At 38.3% G+C, this 17960-nt stretch overlaps 1 protein-coding gene and 1 pseudogene across 3 annotated transcripts in view; one reads left to right on the top strand and one right to left on the bottom strand.

Annotated features, from left to right (window-relative positions):
• UBAP1 (ubiquitin associated protein 1) overlaps positions 1-17960 on the top strand; it is a 172761-nt gene that overhangs the window by 88232 nt on the left and 66569 nt on the right. The window lies entirely within an intron of this gene.
• On the bottom strand, positions 4172-7358 carry LOC143656348 (uncharacterized; annotated as a pseudogene).

Raw genomic sequence — 17960 nt, 5'->3', positions numbered from 1 at the left:
CTTCTGGATGTGTATGTGGTACTGGCATAAAGATAGATATACTGACCAGTGGAATTGAATAGATTGTTTAGGTGCAGACCCTCTCATCAATGGACATTTGATCTTTGGTAAGACAGTCAAGCCAACTCACCTGGTACAGAACAGTCTCTTCAATAGATGGTGCCCAGAGAACTGGATATCCACATGCAAAAGAATGAAAGAAGATCCATTTCTCACACCCTATACAAAAATTAACTCAAAATGGATCAAAGACCTAAACATTAGAGCCAAGACCATAAAACTTTTAGAAGAAAATTTAGGGAAATATCTTATACATCTTATAACAGGAGATGGTTTCCTAGATCTTACACCCAAAGCATGAGCATTGAAGAAAGAAGGAAATAAATGGCATTCCTCAAAATTAAATACCTTTGTGCATCAAAGAACTTTGTCAAGAAAGTAAGAAGACAGCCTATGCAATGGGAGACAATATTTGGAAACGATATATCAGATAAAGGTCTAGTATCCAGAATATATAAAGAGATTGTTCAACTCATCAACAAAAAGACAACAACCCAATTACAAAATGGGCAAAAGACATGAGAATACATTTCTCAGAAGAGGAAATGCAAATGGCCTAAAGACACATGAAAAGATGCTCAATTTCCCTGGCTATTAGGGAAATGCAAATCAAAACCACAATAAGATTCATCTTACACCCACCAGAATGACCATTATCAATAGAACAGAAAAAGACAAGTGCTGGAGAGGATTGGAGAAAGAGGCATACTTATCCACTGTTGCTGGGAATGTCAAATGGTACAACCGCTGTGGAAGGCATATTGGCGGTTCCTCAGGAAGCTGTGTATAGACTTGCCATATGATCCGACAATACCATTACTAGGTATCTGCTCAGAGGACATGAGAGCAAGGACACAAGTGGACATTTGTACACCAGTGTTTATAGCACTATTATTTACAAGTGCCGAGAGATGGAAGCATCCCAAATATCCATCAACAGACGAGTGGCTAAACACTGTGGTATATACATACGATGGAATATTATATGGTTGTAGGCAGAATAAAGTTATGAAGTATGTAACATCATGGATGACCTTGAGGATATTATGCTGAGTGAGATTAACTATAAACAAAAGGAGAAATACTGTATGATCTCACTGATGTGAGCTATCATTAGTGAATGAACTTGGAGAATTTCAGCCAAGAACAGAGACCATCAGGAAATAGAAATAAGGTAGATATTGGGTAATTGGAGCTGAAGGGATACAGGTCATGCAAAAGGACTGATTGTATTACAGTAATGTTAGTACACTGAATGAAGCTGAATGTGAAAATGATAGAAGGAGGAGGCTGGGAGCACAAGTGAAATTACAAGGAAAAATAGATGATAAAGACTAAGATGGCATAATCTAGGAATGCCTAGAGTGTTACAATGATAGTGACTAAATGTACAAATTTAAAAATGTTTTTGCATGAGGAAGAACAAAGGAATGTCACTATTGCAGGGTGTTGAAAATAGATGGTAATTCATATTTTGAAACTTATGTGTAATACTAAAGCAAAAAATGTTTATTTGGTACCAAATTTATAATTTGACTAGTGCATTTCCTAATAAAACTTATGTGGACAGTTTAATTGAATACCATAAGTGCATGGAACCTTGAGTAGGGCAGAAGATTTTGTAGGTTTGTCCAGAGTGATGCCCTGATAAATCCCAGAAGGATTTGAACAGTGAATAAAAAAGAATTTTCAAAGTCCCCTTGGGGGAATGGTGAGAAAGGGGAAAATTCAACTTCCCCATTGGGAGAATTCCTAATATACTCGCATACAGTGGGAACAACCAGATCAGTAGACCAAGCCCTCAATCTTGGGGCTTGTTCATATGAAACTTATCCCTGCAAAGGATAGACTAACCCTACATAAAATTAGGCCTATGAGTCACTCCCCAGAGAACCTCTTTTGTTGCTCAGATTTGGCCTATCTCTCTCTCAGCCAACACAGCAAGCAAACACACCATCCTCCCCCTCTCTACGTGGGACATGACTCCCAGGCATGTAAGCCTCCTTGGCAGTGTGGGACAGAAATCCTAGGATAAGCTGGGATTCAGCATCAAAGGATTGAGAAAACCTTCTAGACCAAAATGGGGAAGAGAGAAATGAGAAAAAATAAAGCATCAATGGCAGAGATTTCAAACAAAGTGAAGAGGTCATCTTGGAAGTTATTCTTACGCGTTGTATAGATATCACTTTTTTAGTTAAGGTCTATTGAAGAGCCTGGAGGGAAGTGCCTGCAACTGTAGAGCTGTGTCCTAGTAGCCATGTTTCTTGAAGATAATTGTATAATGATATAGCTTTCGCAATATGACTGTGTGATTGTGAAAACCTTGTGTCTGATGCTCCTTTTATCTACGGTACGGAGAGAGGTGTAAAACATATGGATTAAAAATAAGTAAATAATAGGAGAAACAAATGTTAAAGTAAATTTAGTAGATTGAAATGCTAATAATCAATGAAAGGGTGTGGTAAGGGGTATATAAAATAAATAGGGGAAGCAAAGGCTAAAATATATTGGGTGGATGGAATTATTACTAGCAGACAGTGAGAGGGAGGGGTAAGGAGTATAGTATGTATGAGTTTTTTTCTTTTTATTTCTTTTTTGAATTGATGCAGATGTTCTAAGAAATGATTATGGTGATGAATAGACAACTATGTGATGATATCATGAGTTATTGATTTTATATATTTGAAATGACCATATGGTTTGAATGTTTGTATTCATATGTTATGTTGAAAAAAAATAAGTGCACCTTTGGGTTGCATGGGTGGTTCAGCAGTAGAATGTGCGCCTTCCATGTGGGAGACCTGGGTTCAATTCCCAGACCATGCACTAAAATAAAAAAAATGCACCAGTGACTGTTCTGAAACCTTAAGTCAATTTTGAATTCCTGGGCAATCTCTCTCACCAATGTCTGGAAAGGCATCGTTCAGATCAGAAGCTCAATAGACTTCTGGTAACAAGAAATCTCTTGCAGCACTGGTTCTGGGCGTGTTAAGATTTTTTTTTTTTCACTCCGCTGGCAGAGAGGAAATTTTTACTGGGAGCTTTGGTGGCCAGCTATTTGTAGGGGACTTTCCCACAATGAATTTACGAGCCTTCTGCTTGTTTTGGGCCATTTTCCTCTACCCAAAGCTGAAGTCTTGCTTCTTTGACACGCCACTTCACCTACACTAACATAACGCCACAGCCAACCAGCAAAGCTACTCCAGCGATTGACCAAACCGCTCTACACTCTCTTTCATTCTTTTGATTACGGATAGCCAGTTCTCTTAGCACCATTTCTTGAAGAAACTGTTGTGTCTCAATTGAGTGGACTTGACTGCCTTGTTGAAAATCATATGATCTTATTATATCATAAATGCCTAGGTCTATTTCTGAACTCTCAATTTGATTCTGTTGATCAGTATGTCTATCTTCCTGCCAGTACTATGTTGTTTTGACCACCACAGCTTTGTAATATCCTTTTTTTTTGCATTGAACATTATATAGTGCATTAAAACATTACAATAGCCATTCCAATCAACTTGTCTTCATGTGTGACCCTCTCCTATGTCTTGTTAGATTTGTAACAGTCTACATTGTTTACTTTTCGTACAATGAAACCCAAATTTTGTTGTCAAAATCCCACAAATCACTGAATTAAATCAAGTTTCCACTTCACGATTGTCATTGTTAAATGCATCTATATTCTCTGAAGCCTGTCTCTCCCTGAATTTGCCTACTGGAGACCCCTTGGATTTTTTCTGCTGACCAATATACAATAGGAATTCAAAGCTAAAACTGAATTTCCTACATTTCAGGTCACAAAATTTACCCAGATAGGAACTTTCTGATGGAGTGATCTCTAACTGAAGTCCTTTCCTCATCCACGTTTTCTTTTATACCCAGAAATGTCTGTGCTTAAGATATTTTTCACACTCTGTCACTTTGGTTTTATCCCCAGTATGAACTGTTTTATATTCCATATGGGTTCAACTACTTCGATACTGTTAAGGCTTTCTTGTTGAGTATGTACAAAATCACTTTGAAAAGATTACTCACCGTTATCTAGAATGGTTTCATTTACACTAAGTAAATGACAAGTCGTGAATAAGGACCTCAGACATTCTTATATTCATAAGGTTCTTCCATTTGAGCTCTCTGAGATTTGGCAAGCTCTGTCTTCTACAGACATTCTCATCCTGGTGTCACCCAGAGCATTCCCTCCCTCAAGGGTTCTCTTCTGTAATGTGATACTATGATTTCCCATATTTGTCACATTTAGAGATTCCTCTTCAGTATGGGTTCTCTTAGGTTTGGTACGATTTGATCTGATATTAAAAGCCTTCCCAGATGCACTACATCTGTATGGCTTCTTTTCAGTGTGTATACTTTTGTGTTGGTCAAGGACTGATCTATAATTGAAGGATTTCCCACACTCACAATTATAGGGTTGCTTCCCATGATGGGTGCTTTTATGATTGATAAGACTTGAGTATGAGATGTACACCTTCCCACACTTACCACATTCATAGGGTTTTTCACCCATGTGAATCCATTTATACACTGTGAGGCCTGAGCTGTTTCTGAATGCCTTGGCACATCTATCACATATATAGGGTTTCTCTTCAGTGTGGATTCTCTTGTGTTGAGAAAGCAGTGAGCTATAACTAAAAAATGTCCCACATTCAATACATTTGAAGGGTTTATCCCCAGGATGGAGTCTTTTATAGCTTATAAGAGATCTGCTTAAGAAAAAAGCTTTTCCACATTCATTGCATGAATAGGGTGTCTTGCCAGGGTGGATACTTTTATGGTTAATAAGGCTTGAGTGGGAGATGTAGGCTTTTCCACACACATCACATTCATAGGGCTTCTCCCTAGTATGGATTCTATTATGTACTTTAAGGCTTGAGTTGTTTTCAAAGACTTTCTCACACCTGTCACATTCATAGGGTTTCTCTGTAATGTGGACCCTTTTGTGTTGAGAAAGGAGTGAGGTGTAATTAAAAGATTTCTCACTCACATCACATTTGTAGGGCTTCTTCTCCCCAAGATGAAATTTTTTGTCATTTATAAGGGTTCTGTATGTGATGAAGGCTTTCTCACAGTCATCACACTTATAGGGCTTCTCCCAATGGTGTATACTTTTATGATTTATAAATCTTCCTATAAGTGAGAGTGAGATGTAAGCTTTCCCACATACTTCACATTTGTAAAGTCTCTCCCCGGTGTGGATTTGTTTATGTACTTTAAGGCCTGAATTATTTCTGAAGGCTTTTCCACACATACCACATCCAAAAGGTGTCTCCCTAGTATGAATCCTTTTGTTGTTCAAGGGCAGAACTGTAATTGAAGGATATCTCACAGGAGCTACATTTATAGGGCTTCTCCCAAGATAGATTCGTTCGTGGTTTTTAAGGCTAGGGCGTGAGATATATGCTTTACCACACACATCACATTTATAAGGTTTTCCACCATTATAGATTCTTCTGTGGACTTTGAGGCCTTTAGAAAGCCTTTCTAAAGGCTTTCCCACACACATCACATATGTAAGGTCTCTCTGCAGTGTGAATGGTTTTATGTTGCAGAGGGAGAGATAACTGAAGGATTTTCCACACTCTTTATATTCATGGGCTTTCTTGTCAGGGTGACCGCTTTTATGGATTGCAAGGCCTGAGCTATAGCTGAAGGCTTTGCCACAGAGATCACCCTTAAGGTTTCTCACCTATTTAAATCCTTTTTTGCACTATAAAGCCTAAATTGTTCCTTAAAAACCTTCTCATATTCATCACATCCATAAGGTTTCTCTCCAGTGTGAATGACTTTATGCTGAATAAGGAGAGAACTTATAACTGTCACGCTCGTCACATTTATAGGGTTTATCTCCAAAGTGAGGCTTTTGTGATTTAGAAGTGTTCTGCATGTAATGAAGGCCTTCCCCCACCCATCACATTCATGGGGCTTCTCACCCGTGTGGATCCTTTTGTGTATTCTAAGGCCAAAACTATTACTGAAAGTTTCCTACAGATGTCACATTGGTAGGGCTTCTCCCCTGAGTGGATCCTTTTGTGGACTCTGAGACCTGAGCTATTTCTAAAGGCCTTCCCACACTCACCACATTCATAGGTTGTATTAGTTAAGGTTCTCTAGAGAAACAGAATGAATAGGAAATACTCATAAATATCAAATATATACAGGTGTCTCACGTAACCGTGGGAATGTAGAGTCCAAAATCTGTAGGGCAGGCTGTGAAGCTGACGATTCCAATGGAGGGTCTGGATGAACTCCATAGGAGAGGATCGCCGGCCGAAGTAGAGAGAGAGACTGACTGTCTCTTCTGAATCCTTAAAAGGCTTCTAGTGACTAGATTAAGTATCATTCATTAAAGAAGATGGCTGATTATAAATGGAATCAGCTGTGGATGTAGCTGATGTGATCATGGTTTAATTCTATGAAATGTCCTGGTAGCAACAGACAGGCCAGCACTTGTCCAACCAGACAAACAGGGTACCACCACCTGGCCAAGTTGACACATGAACCTGACCATGACATAGGCTTTTCACCAGTGTGTATCCTTTTATGTTGGTCCAAAATAGAGCTATAATTGAAGGATTTTCCACACTCATCAGGCTTACAGTTCTTCTGCCAAGAATAGTACCTTTGTGGTTTATGAGGCTGGAGTAGGACATACAGGCTTTCCCGCATTCCTCACACTTGTACGGCTTCTTTCCAGTATGGATCTGCTTGTGGACTTGCAGGCTGGAACTGCTCCAGAAAGTTCCTCCATAGTTATCACACTCATGGTTATTTTTCCCCAGCGTGCATAATTTTATATTGAACAAGTCAGGAATTACATTTGAAGAATTTCCCACACTCATCACATTTATGTAATTTCTTAATGGCGCTGGTATTCTCCTCTACACTGGGGTGAGAGTTTCCATTAATGTTCTGCACAAATTTGCCTTGTTCACTGCTTTGCGTTCTACATGGACAGTCTGGTGTGTAACATGTTTTTAGCTCAGATGTAAGGTTTCCTCAGGTGCCTCATTTTCCTTCTCTGTCTTTATATATGCCATATGCTTGGCTTTGCCAGTCTTTTCCCTGATGTTACTTTTCTCTTCCTTCATTCTTGTTCCCTCGGACTTCTCCAATTGATTCTCTACCTTGCTATCCCATTTACAAGTTTCAACCAACCTTAGATTCCTGCATATGATCCTTGTGAAGACTCTGTTTTTGGCCACTTAGATTCTGCATTTCCAAAGTTCTCATTTTTCAGTTGATTCCTCATCTTCAGTACCTCTCATCTTCCAATGTGACATGGCTCTGGCCGTGGAAACCCTACTACTGGCTGGACAAAAGCACGGATCTGTAATATGCTTTTAAAGTGTGAATTCTCCAACTTTGTTCTTTTCCTTTTTTTTTTTGGTGCATGGTCCAGAAATTGAACTTGGGGCTCCCACATGGAGGGCGAGCATTCTACCACTGAACCACTCGTGCACCCCAACTTTGTTCTTTTTCAAGACCTTTTCACTATGGGGCTGTTTACACTTCCAAATAAAATTTTATAATTGGTCTTTCCATTTCTTTCACAGTATGCTGTTGCAATTTGGATTGGGACTGTGGTGAATCATTTTGGGTAGAATTGAGATCTTAACAATATTTAATCTTCCAGTCCATGAACATGGAATGTCCTTCCATTTATTTCAGTCTTCTTTGATGTCTTTTAGCAATGTTTTGTAGTTTTCTGAATATAGGTCCTTTACATCCTTGGATAAATTCATTCCTAGGTATTTAATTCTTTTAGTTGCTACTGTAAATGGAATTTTTTTCTTAATTTCCTTCTCAGATTGCTTGTTACTTGTGTATAGAAACACTACTAATATTTGTGTTTTGATCTTATACCCTGCCATGTTGCTGAACTCATTTATTAGCTCTAGTATTTTTGTTGTAGATTTTTCAGGACATTCTAATTATGGGATCATGTCATCTGCAAATAGTGAAAGTTTTGCTTCTTCTTTTCTGATTTGGATGCCTTTTATTTCTTTTTCTTGCCTAAATGCTGTTGCTAGAACTTCCGTCACAATGTTGAATAACAGTGGTGACAGTGGGTATCCTTGTCTTGTTCCTGATATTAGAAGGTGAAGCTTTCAGTCTTCCACCACTGAGTATGATGTTAGGTGTAGGTTTTTCATATGTGCCCTTTGTCGTGTTGAGGAAGTTTCCTTCTTTTCTTATCTTTTGAAGTGCTTTTTATCAAAAAGGAAAAGGATGCTGGATTTTATCAAATGCCTTTTTAAGTCAGTCAATGTGATCATGTGGTTTTTCTCCTTGGATTTGTTAATAATGTGTTATAGTAATTGATTTTTTGTGTTGAACCATCTTTACATACCTGGAATAAAAACCACTTGATCATGGTATAATTCTTTTAATGTGTGTGAATTCAGTTTGCTTTTATTTTGTTGAGGATTTCCTGCATCTATATTCATTAGAGATTGATCTGTAATTTTCTTTTCTTGTAGTATCTTATTTGGCTTTGTTGTCAGAGTGATAGTGGCTTCATAGAATGAGTTAAAGTTCCCTCCTCTTAATTTTTTTTTTCTTTGCATGGGCAGGCACCGGGAATTGAACCTGGGTCTCTGGCATGGCAGACAAGAAATCTGCCTGCTGAGCCACTGTAACCACCCCTCTTTAATTTTTTTGGAAGAATTTGAGCAGGATTTGTATTAATTCTTCTTGGAATGATTGTTAGAATTCACCTGTGAATCCATGTGGTCCTGGGCTTTTATTTTTTGGGGAGTTTTTTTTTTTTTTTTTTTATTAATTAAAGAAAAAAAATTAACACAACATTTAGAAATCATTCCATTCTACATATGCAATCAGTAATTCTTAACATCGCCACATAGATGCATGATCATCATTTCTTAGTACATTTGCATCGATTTGGGAAAAGAACTAGCAAAACAACAGAAAAAGATATAGAATGTTAGTATAGAGAAAAAATAAAATAATATAATAAAAAAAGAAAAGGAAAAAGAAAAAAAACAAAAGACAAACAAAAAAACTATAGCTCAGATGCAGCTTCATTCAGTGTTTTAACATAATTACATTACAATTAGGTATTATTGTGCTGTCCATTTTGAGTTTTTGTATCTAGTTCTGTTGCACAGTCTGTATCCCTTCAGCTCCAATTACCCATTATCTTACCCTGTTTCTAACTCCTGCTGGTCTCTGTTACCAATGACATATTCCAAGTTTATTCTCCAACGTCGGTTCACATCAGTGGGACCATGCAGTATTTGTCCTTTAGTTTTTGACTAGACTCACTCAGCATAATGTTCTTTAGGTCCATCCATGTTATTACATGCTTCATAAGTTTATTCTGTCTTAAAGCTGCATAATATTCCATCGTATGTATATACCACAGTTTGTTTAGCCACTCGTCTGTTGATGGACATTTTGGCTGTTTCCATCTCTTTGCAATTGTAAATAATGCTGCTATAAACATTGGTGTGCAAATGTCCGTTTGTGTCTTTGCCCTTAAGTCCTTTGAGTAGATACCTAGCAGTGGTATTGCTGGGTCATATGGCAATTCTATATTCAGCTTTTTGAGGAACCACCAAACTGCCTTCCACAGTGGTTGCACCATTTGACATTCCCACCAACAGTGGATAAGTGTGCCTCTTTCTCCGCATCCTCTCCAGCACTTGTCATTTTCTGTTTTGTTGATAATGGCCATTCTGGTGGGTGTGAGATGATATCTCATTGTGGTTTTGATTTGCATTTCTCTAATGGCCAGGGACATTGAGCATCTCTTCATGTGCCTTTTGGCCATTTGTATTTCCTCTTCTGATAGGTGTCTGTTCAAGTCTTTTTCCCATTTTGTAATTGGGTTGGCTGTCTTTTTGTTGTTGAGTTGAACAATCTCTTTATAAATTCTGGATACTAGACCTTTATCTGATATGTCGTTTCCATTTGGGGAGGTTTTGATAACTCATTCAGTGTTTTTACTTTTTATTGTCTTGTTGAGGTCTTTTAGTTCTAGAGTCATTGTGGATTGTTCGTGTGTCTTTTTTCTCTCATATCATTTTTGCATTTAAAGTCTGTTTAGTCTGATATTAGTATAGCAACCCCCAGCGCTTTTTTGTAACTGTGTGGAATACGTTTTCCCATCCTCTCACTTTCTACCTATTTGTACCGTTAGGTCAAAGTGAGTCTCAAATAGCATATAGATATTTTTTTTTATCCATTCTGCTAATTTGTCTCTTTTGATCAGGTAGTTTGTCTATTAACATTCAGTGTTATTACTCTAAAGGTAGTACTTCAACCATTTTATCTTTGTTCTTTATGCCACTTCTTATTTTTGTTTCTTTTACCTTTTTTGTTATCGTCACTGGTAACCTTCATTTCTCTGTTCTCTTCCAAGCCTCTTACTTTTGTTTTTTCTTTTCAGCTTGCAGAATCTCCTTTTGTGTTTCTTGTAGGGCAGGTTTCTGGTTAATGAACTCTCTCAGCTTCTGTTTATCTGTGAGTATTTTAAACTCTCCGTTATGTTTGAAGGCCAGTTTTTTTTTTTTATTTTTTTATTTTTTTTTATTAATTAAAAAAAGAATTAACAAAACAATTAGAAATCATTCCAATCTACATGTACAATCAGTAATTCTTAATAACATCACATAGTTGCATATTCATCATTTCTTAGTACATTTGCATCGATTTAGAAAAAGAAATAAAAAGACAACGGAATAAGAATTAAAACAATAATAGAAAGAAAAGGAAAAAAAAGAAAAAAAAAACAAAAAAAAAACAAAAACAAAAAACCTATACCTCACATGCAGCTTCATTCAGTGTTTTAACATAATTGCATTACAATTGGGTAGTATTGTGCTGTCCATTTCTGAGTTTTTATATCCAGTCCCGTTGTACAGTCTGTATCCCTTCAGCTCCAATTATCCCTTCTCTTTTTTTTTTTTTTTTAATTAACGGAAAAGAAGAAATTAACCCAACATTTAGAGATCATACCATTCTACATATGCAATCATTAATTCTTAACATCATCATATAGATGCATGATCATCATTTCTTAGTACATTTGCATTGGTTTAGAAGAACTAGCAACATAACCGAAAAAGATATAGAATATTAATATAGAGAAAAAAATAAAAGTAATAATAGTAAAATCAAAACAAAACAAAACAAAACAAAACAAAAACCTATAGCTCAGATGCAGCTTCATTCAGTGTTTTAACATGATTACTTTACAATTAGGTATTATTGTGCTGTCCATTTTTGAGTTTTTGTATCTAGTCCTGTTACACCGTCTGTATCCCTTCAACTCCAATTGGCCATTATCTTACCCTGTTTCTACCTCCTGCTGGACTCTGTTATCAAGGACATATTCCAACTTTATTCTCGAATGTCTGTTCACATCAGTGGGACCATACAGTATTTGTCCTTTAGTTTTTGGCTAGACTCACTCAGCATAATGTTCTCTAGGTCCATCCATGTTATTACATGCTTCATAAGTTTATCCTGTCTTAAAGCTGCATAGTATTCCATCGTATGTATATACCACAGTTTGTTTAGCCACTCTTCTGTTGATGGAGATTTCGGCTGTTTCCATCTCTTTGCAATTGTAAATAACGCTGCTATAAACATTGGTGTGCAAATGTCCGTTTGTGTCTTTGCCCTTAAGTCCTTTGAGTAGATTCCCAGCAATGGTATTGCTGGGTCGTATGGCAAGTCTATATTCAGCTTTTTGAGGAACCGCCAAACTGCCTTCCACAGTGGTTGCACCATTTGACATTCCCACCAACAGTGGATAAGTGTGCCTCTTTCTCCACATCCTCTCCAGCACTTGTCATTTTCTGTTTTGTTGATAATGGCCATTCTGGTGGGTGTGAGATGATATCTCATTGTGGTTTTTTTTTTTTTTTTTAAAGGAAGGAAAGAAAGACAGAGAAGGAAGGAAGGATGGAAGGAAGGAAGGGAGGAAGAAAGGGAAACATTTTCTTATTTTTTATTATATTTTGTTTGTTTGTCTGTTTTTTGTTACATGGGCTGGGGCCGGGAATCGAACCGGGGTCCTCCGGCATGGCAGGCAAGCACTCTTGCCCGCTGAGCCACCGCGGCCTGCCCTCATTGTGGTTTTGATTTGCATTTCTCTAATGGCCAGGGACATTGAGCATCTCTTCATGTGCCTTTTGGCCATTTGTATTTCCTCTTCTGATAGGTGTCTGTTCAAGTCTTTTTCCTATTTTGTAATTGGGTTGGCTATCTTTTTGTTGTTTGAAGGCCAGTTTTGTTGGACCAAAATTTCTTGGGTGGAAGATTTTCTCTTTCTTTCTCCCATCATTTTTTATGAGTAATCAGGACTTTGTCTTATTGAGCATCCCTTGTATGTGATGGATTTCTTTTCTCTTCCTGTTTTCAGAATTCTTTCTTTATCTTTGGCATTTGACATTCTGATAATGTATGTCTTGAAGCAGCTGTATTATGATTTATTCTGTTAGTTGTATTTTGTGCTTTCTTGAATGTGTATATTTATGTCTTTCATAAGAGTTGGGAGAAAATTTCCTCACATATTCTTTCTGCCCCCTCTCCCTTCTCTTCTCGTTCTGGGGCGCCCATGATGCCTGTGTTTGGGCTCTTCATACTGTCTTTCAGTTCTCTGAGACACTGCATACTTTTTTTCCATTCTTTTCTCTGTTAATTTGTATGTTTGATTTCAGATGCCCTGTCCTCCAGCTTGCTGATTCTTTCTTCTCCCCATTCAATTCTGCTGTTGTATACTTCTAGCATATTTTTAATCTCACCTGTTGTGCCATTCATTCCAGTATCCACAAGGCACCTATTGTGCCTTGTTTTCCAGTATCCTTTGCATGCTGTCAAATTCTTCTTTATGCTCATACATTGTCTTCTTAATATCCTCTGTCTCTGTAGCCGTGTCTTCCTTCATCTCTTTGAATTGATTTAGGAGATTTGTTTGAACATCTTTGGTTATTTGTTCCAAATTCTGTGTCTCTTTCTACTTAAAATTTCTTCCATTGGGCCATAACTTCCTGTTTCTTAGCATGGCTTATAATTTTTTGCCAATATCTGGACATCTGATTATCTCAATAGATTACTCTGAAGGTCGGTTTCCCTCATCTAGGATTGAATTTATGTAAAGGCTTTTCTTTTGACACTTGGTTCTTCAGTATTTCCCCACCAAAACAGAGCCAGGGATCTGTGTAGTGTGTGTAGACCAGTTCCAAAGGGCCCTGGGAAAGGGTCAGGAATGACACCAGAAAGCCTTTTCTTCAGTTTCCCAAGAGTGTGCTCTCCAGACCTATCTGGAAGGTGGCATTTTTTTGGCAGTGTATTCCCTGCAGCCCTTAGAAGGTAGGGTGTTTTTAGCTCTCTTCCTGTTTCACCTGATCTGGGTGGAAATAGTGGCACTGTGGCTCCTATGTGGAATGGGCTAAAGCGGCTGTACCCAGTTGTCTGAATTCCCTGGTCAGTAGCTGGTTCGGTACTGGGCCGTGTTCCCGTGTGTTCTCGGGAAGGGGGAATTCTGTGCAGCTGCATGTCTTGTCCTGGGGCCAAGGCCACATGGAATAGTTACAGTTTTTCACTGCAGTTTCTCCTTCTCTTCATCCCATTCTTCCCCAGATGTTGCACAGCACTCCCCTGGTTTCCAGAGCCCCAGAACTGTTGCTTTTGATATTTTCTGCCTGCCCAATAGCTGTTTTGGAAGTGGCGTGAGCCCTGCAGCTCTGTACTCTGGCATCTTCCCAGAAGTCTAAAGCACTTTGTATTTTAATATTACCCAGTTAGGTTTGTATGAGCTACTTGTAGAGTGAAATAGTTATTAGTGTCAAGTAGTAAGCATTTTTTTCCTCAAAATAAAAGTATGGGTGTGAACTGTATATACTGACTGAGTCATCAATTCTCAGCAAGTCATTTAGTATCTTTATGTTTTTTTGTAACTAAGTATATGAAGTCCTGTGATGCTTTTCTTATTAGAATATAAAAACCAATGAAATCCATTGTTATGAAAGAATCTGTTTAGACCTTTCATTCTGAAAATAATGTTAAAGATCATTTACTCTAGGTTTCTAAGATCTGAGACTAGAACTCAAGTTCTAGAACCACGTACCAGTGTGCTGTTTCCTCTCTTACCTCTGGTATAAGTTGTGATGTGAGTTTGTGTGTGTATGTGTGTGAAATATAGCATATATACAAAAAAAAGCAATACATTTCTGTTTTAGTTTGCTAGCTGCCGGAATGCAATGTACTGGGAACAGAATGGCTTTTTAAAGGGGGAATTTAATAAGTTGCTAGTTTACAGTTCTAAGGCTGAGAAAATGTCTCAATTAAAGTAAGTCTATATGACTAAAACATATGGAATAAAGATGAATTAGTAGGGGGAACAAATGTTAAAATAAATTTAGAGTGAAATGCTGGTGATTGGTGAGGGGAAGGGGTTGTAGGTATGGTATGTATAATTTTTTTTCTGTTTTCTTTTTATTTCTTTTTCTGAATAGACGCAAATGTTCCAAGAAATGATCATGATGATGAATATGCAGCTATGTGATAATATTGTGAATTACTGATTATATATGTAGAACAGAACGATCAAAAATTACGTATGTTTGCGTTTGCTGTTTTTTGGTATTTAAAAAAAATTTTTTTTAATTAATTGAAAAAAAATAAAGTAAGTCTATAGAAATGTCCAATCTAAGGCATCCAGGGAAAGATACCTTGATTCAAGAAGGCCCATGAAGTTCAGGGTTTCTCTCTCAAGTGGAAAGGCGTTTCAGGACTTATCTTGTCCAGGGACCCATGTGGAGGTAGTATAGGTTTTGGGGATTTACAATAGTGCGTGGAACCTTTGTAGAATCTTATATAATGTCCTAGGAATTATTTGACTGGCAGGAATGGTTTTGGTTGGAGTTTGGCAAGTTATGATAGGTGGTAATGTCTAATTGAGGCGTGTGTGAAAATGACCTCCAGTGTAACCTCTTAACTCTATTTGAAGTCTCTCAGCCAGTTATACCTTATTTGTTACACTTTTTCCCCCCTTTTAGTCAGGATGGCATTGTTGGGTTTCCCCTGTATGTGATGGATTGCTTCTCTCTTGCTGCTTTCAAGATCCTCTCTTTCTCTTTTACTGTGACATTCCGATTAGTAAGTGTCTTGGAGTACGTCTATTTGGATCTATTCTCTTTGGGGTACACTGTACTTCTTGGGTCTGTAATTTTAAGTCTTTCATAAGAATTGGGAAATTTTCAGTGATAATTTCCTCCATTTGTTTTTCTCATCTTTTTCCCTTCTCTTCTCCTTCTGGGACACCCACAACACGTATATTCGTGCACTTCATATTGTCATTCAGTTCCCTGAGTCCCTGCTCATATTTTTCCATTTTTTCCCCTGTAGTTTCTGTTTCTTGTTGGATTTCTGATGTTCCATCCTCCAGTTCACAAATCCTATCCTCTTCCTCTCGAAATCTACCATTGTAGGTTTCCATTGTTTTTTTCATCTCTTCTACTGTGCCTTTCATTCCATAAGTTCTGTGATTTTTTTTCAGACTTTCCATTTTTTCTTTTTGTTCATTCCTTGCCTTCTTCATATCCTCCCTCAATTCATTGATTTGGTTTTTGATGAGGTTTTCCATGTCTGTTCATATATTGAACTAATTGTTTCAGCTCTTGTATCTCATTTGAACTATTGGCTTGTTCCTTTGACTGGGCCATATCTTCAATTTTCCTGGTGTGATTTGTTATTTTTTTTGCTGGCGTCTAGACATTTAATTACCTTAATTAGTTTGTTCTGGAGATTGCTTTCACTTCTTTTACCTAGGGTTTTCTTGCTGGATAAATTTGTTGTCTGTCTGTTCTTTGACATTCAGTTCAGCTTTTTCTGGACCTCAGGCTTAGGTTATGTTTAACAGAGGAGAATTTTTCGGTTCTTGTTTTCTTGTTTCTTGCCCTCCTTGTATGATGCCTCCCCCCCACACACACTTAGGAGGGTCTGCTTAGGTATTATAGACCCCAGCCAGGTTTTCCTGGACCAAACTGGCCTCCTGTCAGGGGGAAGGAGTCACTTGTGTTGGTTTTCCCTGAGGGTGAGACTCAGCAGGTTGAAAGACTTTCCTGTGAAGTCTCTGGGCTCTGTTTTTCTTATCCTGCCCAGTATGTAGTGCTTGTCTGCCTGCAGGTCCCACCAGCATAAGATGATGTGCACCTTTAACTTTGGCAGACTCTCCCTGCTGGGGACGTGGTGGAGACAGAGGAGAGGTTTTATAGGCTGGTTTTAATGGCTTCAAATTACCAAGCCCTGGTGTCTGAATTCCTTGATAGAGGGATTCCACCTGAGTTGGGCTTCACCCCTCCCCTGGGGAAGGCACAGCCTTGAGACAAACCCTGAAATGAGCTTGTTTCTGCCTATGCCTGGGGCAATTGGAGCCTGAGAAGTCCTGCCGCTGAATCCAGAGGCAGTCAAGCCTCTGTAGAAACACAGCCACAAAAACCTCTGTTTCTTTTCTTTTTTTCTTTTTCCATTAGCCCAATGAGCGACCTCTGCTTTGACCTGGTTCACCTGAGCTGGGGGCCTATTTTTAGTAGTCAGAATTTATAATTAATTCCACAATTGGCATTTGGTTGGGCTCAGCCCCTGCTGCTGGTAAAGTCTCTTTCCTTTCCCCTCTGGGAAGCAGCCTGTGGGGGAGGGGTGCCGGCCACCACGCCTTAAGGAACTCACGGTTCTGAAAGGGCTTGTAGCTGGTCCAGCTGGTCCAGACTGGGGTACGCTCTGTGTCCGGTCACTGACGTGTGTCCAGGAGCTGTTCTGTACTGTTTCTGGTTATTTAGTAATTGTTCTGGAGGACGAACCAAAATGCGCACATTGCTAAGCTGCTGTCTTGGTCCCTCCCTCCCAGGATGGCATTGTTGATCCTATGGTGCCAGAGCCAAGCTCATCCCTGAAGTCATCCCTGGATGTCGTGTCCCACGTAGGGAGGAGGGCAGTGGTTTCACTTGCGGAGTTGTGCTTAGAGAGAAAAAGGCCACGTTTGAGCAACAAAAGAGGTCCTCCAGAGATGACTCTTACACATACCTATAGATAGAATAAGCTCCTCCATTACCTACATAAGCTTCACAAGAGCAAGCCTCAAGATCTCAGGGCTTGATATTTCTTGAAGATGATTGTATAATGATACAGCTTTTGCAGTGTGACTGTGTGATTGTGAAAACCTTGTGTCTGATACTCCTTTACTCATGACAGATGAGTAAGACATATAGATTAAAAATAAATAATAGGAGGAACAAATGTTAAAATAAATTTAGTAGCTTGAAGTGCTAGTGATCAATGAAAGGCAAGAGTAAGGGGTATGTTATGAATTTTTTTCTTTTTTCTTCTTATTTCTTCTTCTGAATTGATGCAAATGTTCTAAGAAGTGATCTTGATGATGAATATACAACTATGTGATGATATTGTGAGTTATTGATTATATACCAAGAATGGAATGATCATATGGTAAGAATGTTCGTGTTTGTATGTAGTTATGTTTAAAAAAAAAAAAGATCAAGAGCTTGGCCCGTTGATTTGGGTATCCCTAATACCCGTGTACCTCTATGTTTGCTCTGTTTTACAGTGTGATGTCTGAGATTACCTTTAACGGATTCATAATAGTAGAATCATACAGTATCTGTCCTTTTATTTCTGACTTATTTTGTGATTTGTTTTTTCAGTTTTTCTATTTCTTCTTTTTGTTCAGCCCATGTCTTCTTCATGTCCTCCCTCAATTTATCGATTTCGTTTTTGAAGAGGTTTTCCATTTCTGTTCGTATATTCAGCATTAGTTGTCTCAGCTCCTGTATCTCATTTGAACTATTGGTTTGTTCCTTTGTCTGGGCCATATTCTCAATCTTCTGAGCGTGGAC

The sequence above is a fragment of the Tamandua tetradactyla genome, chromosome 2 (genome assembly GCF_023851605.1).
Source record: "Tamandua tetradactyla isolate mTamTet1 chromosome 2, mTamTet1.pri, whole genome shotgun sequence".
NCBI lineage: Eukaryota > Metazoa > Chordata > Mammalia > Pilosa > Myrmecophagidae > Tamandua > Tamandua tetradactyla.
This window is presented reverse-complemented; position numbering and strand designations above follow the sequence as displayed.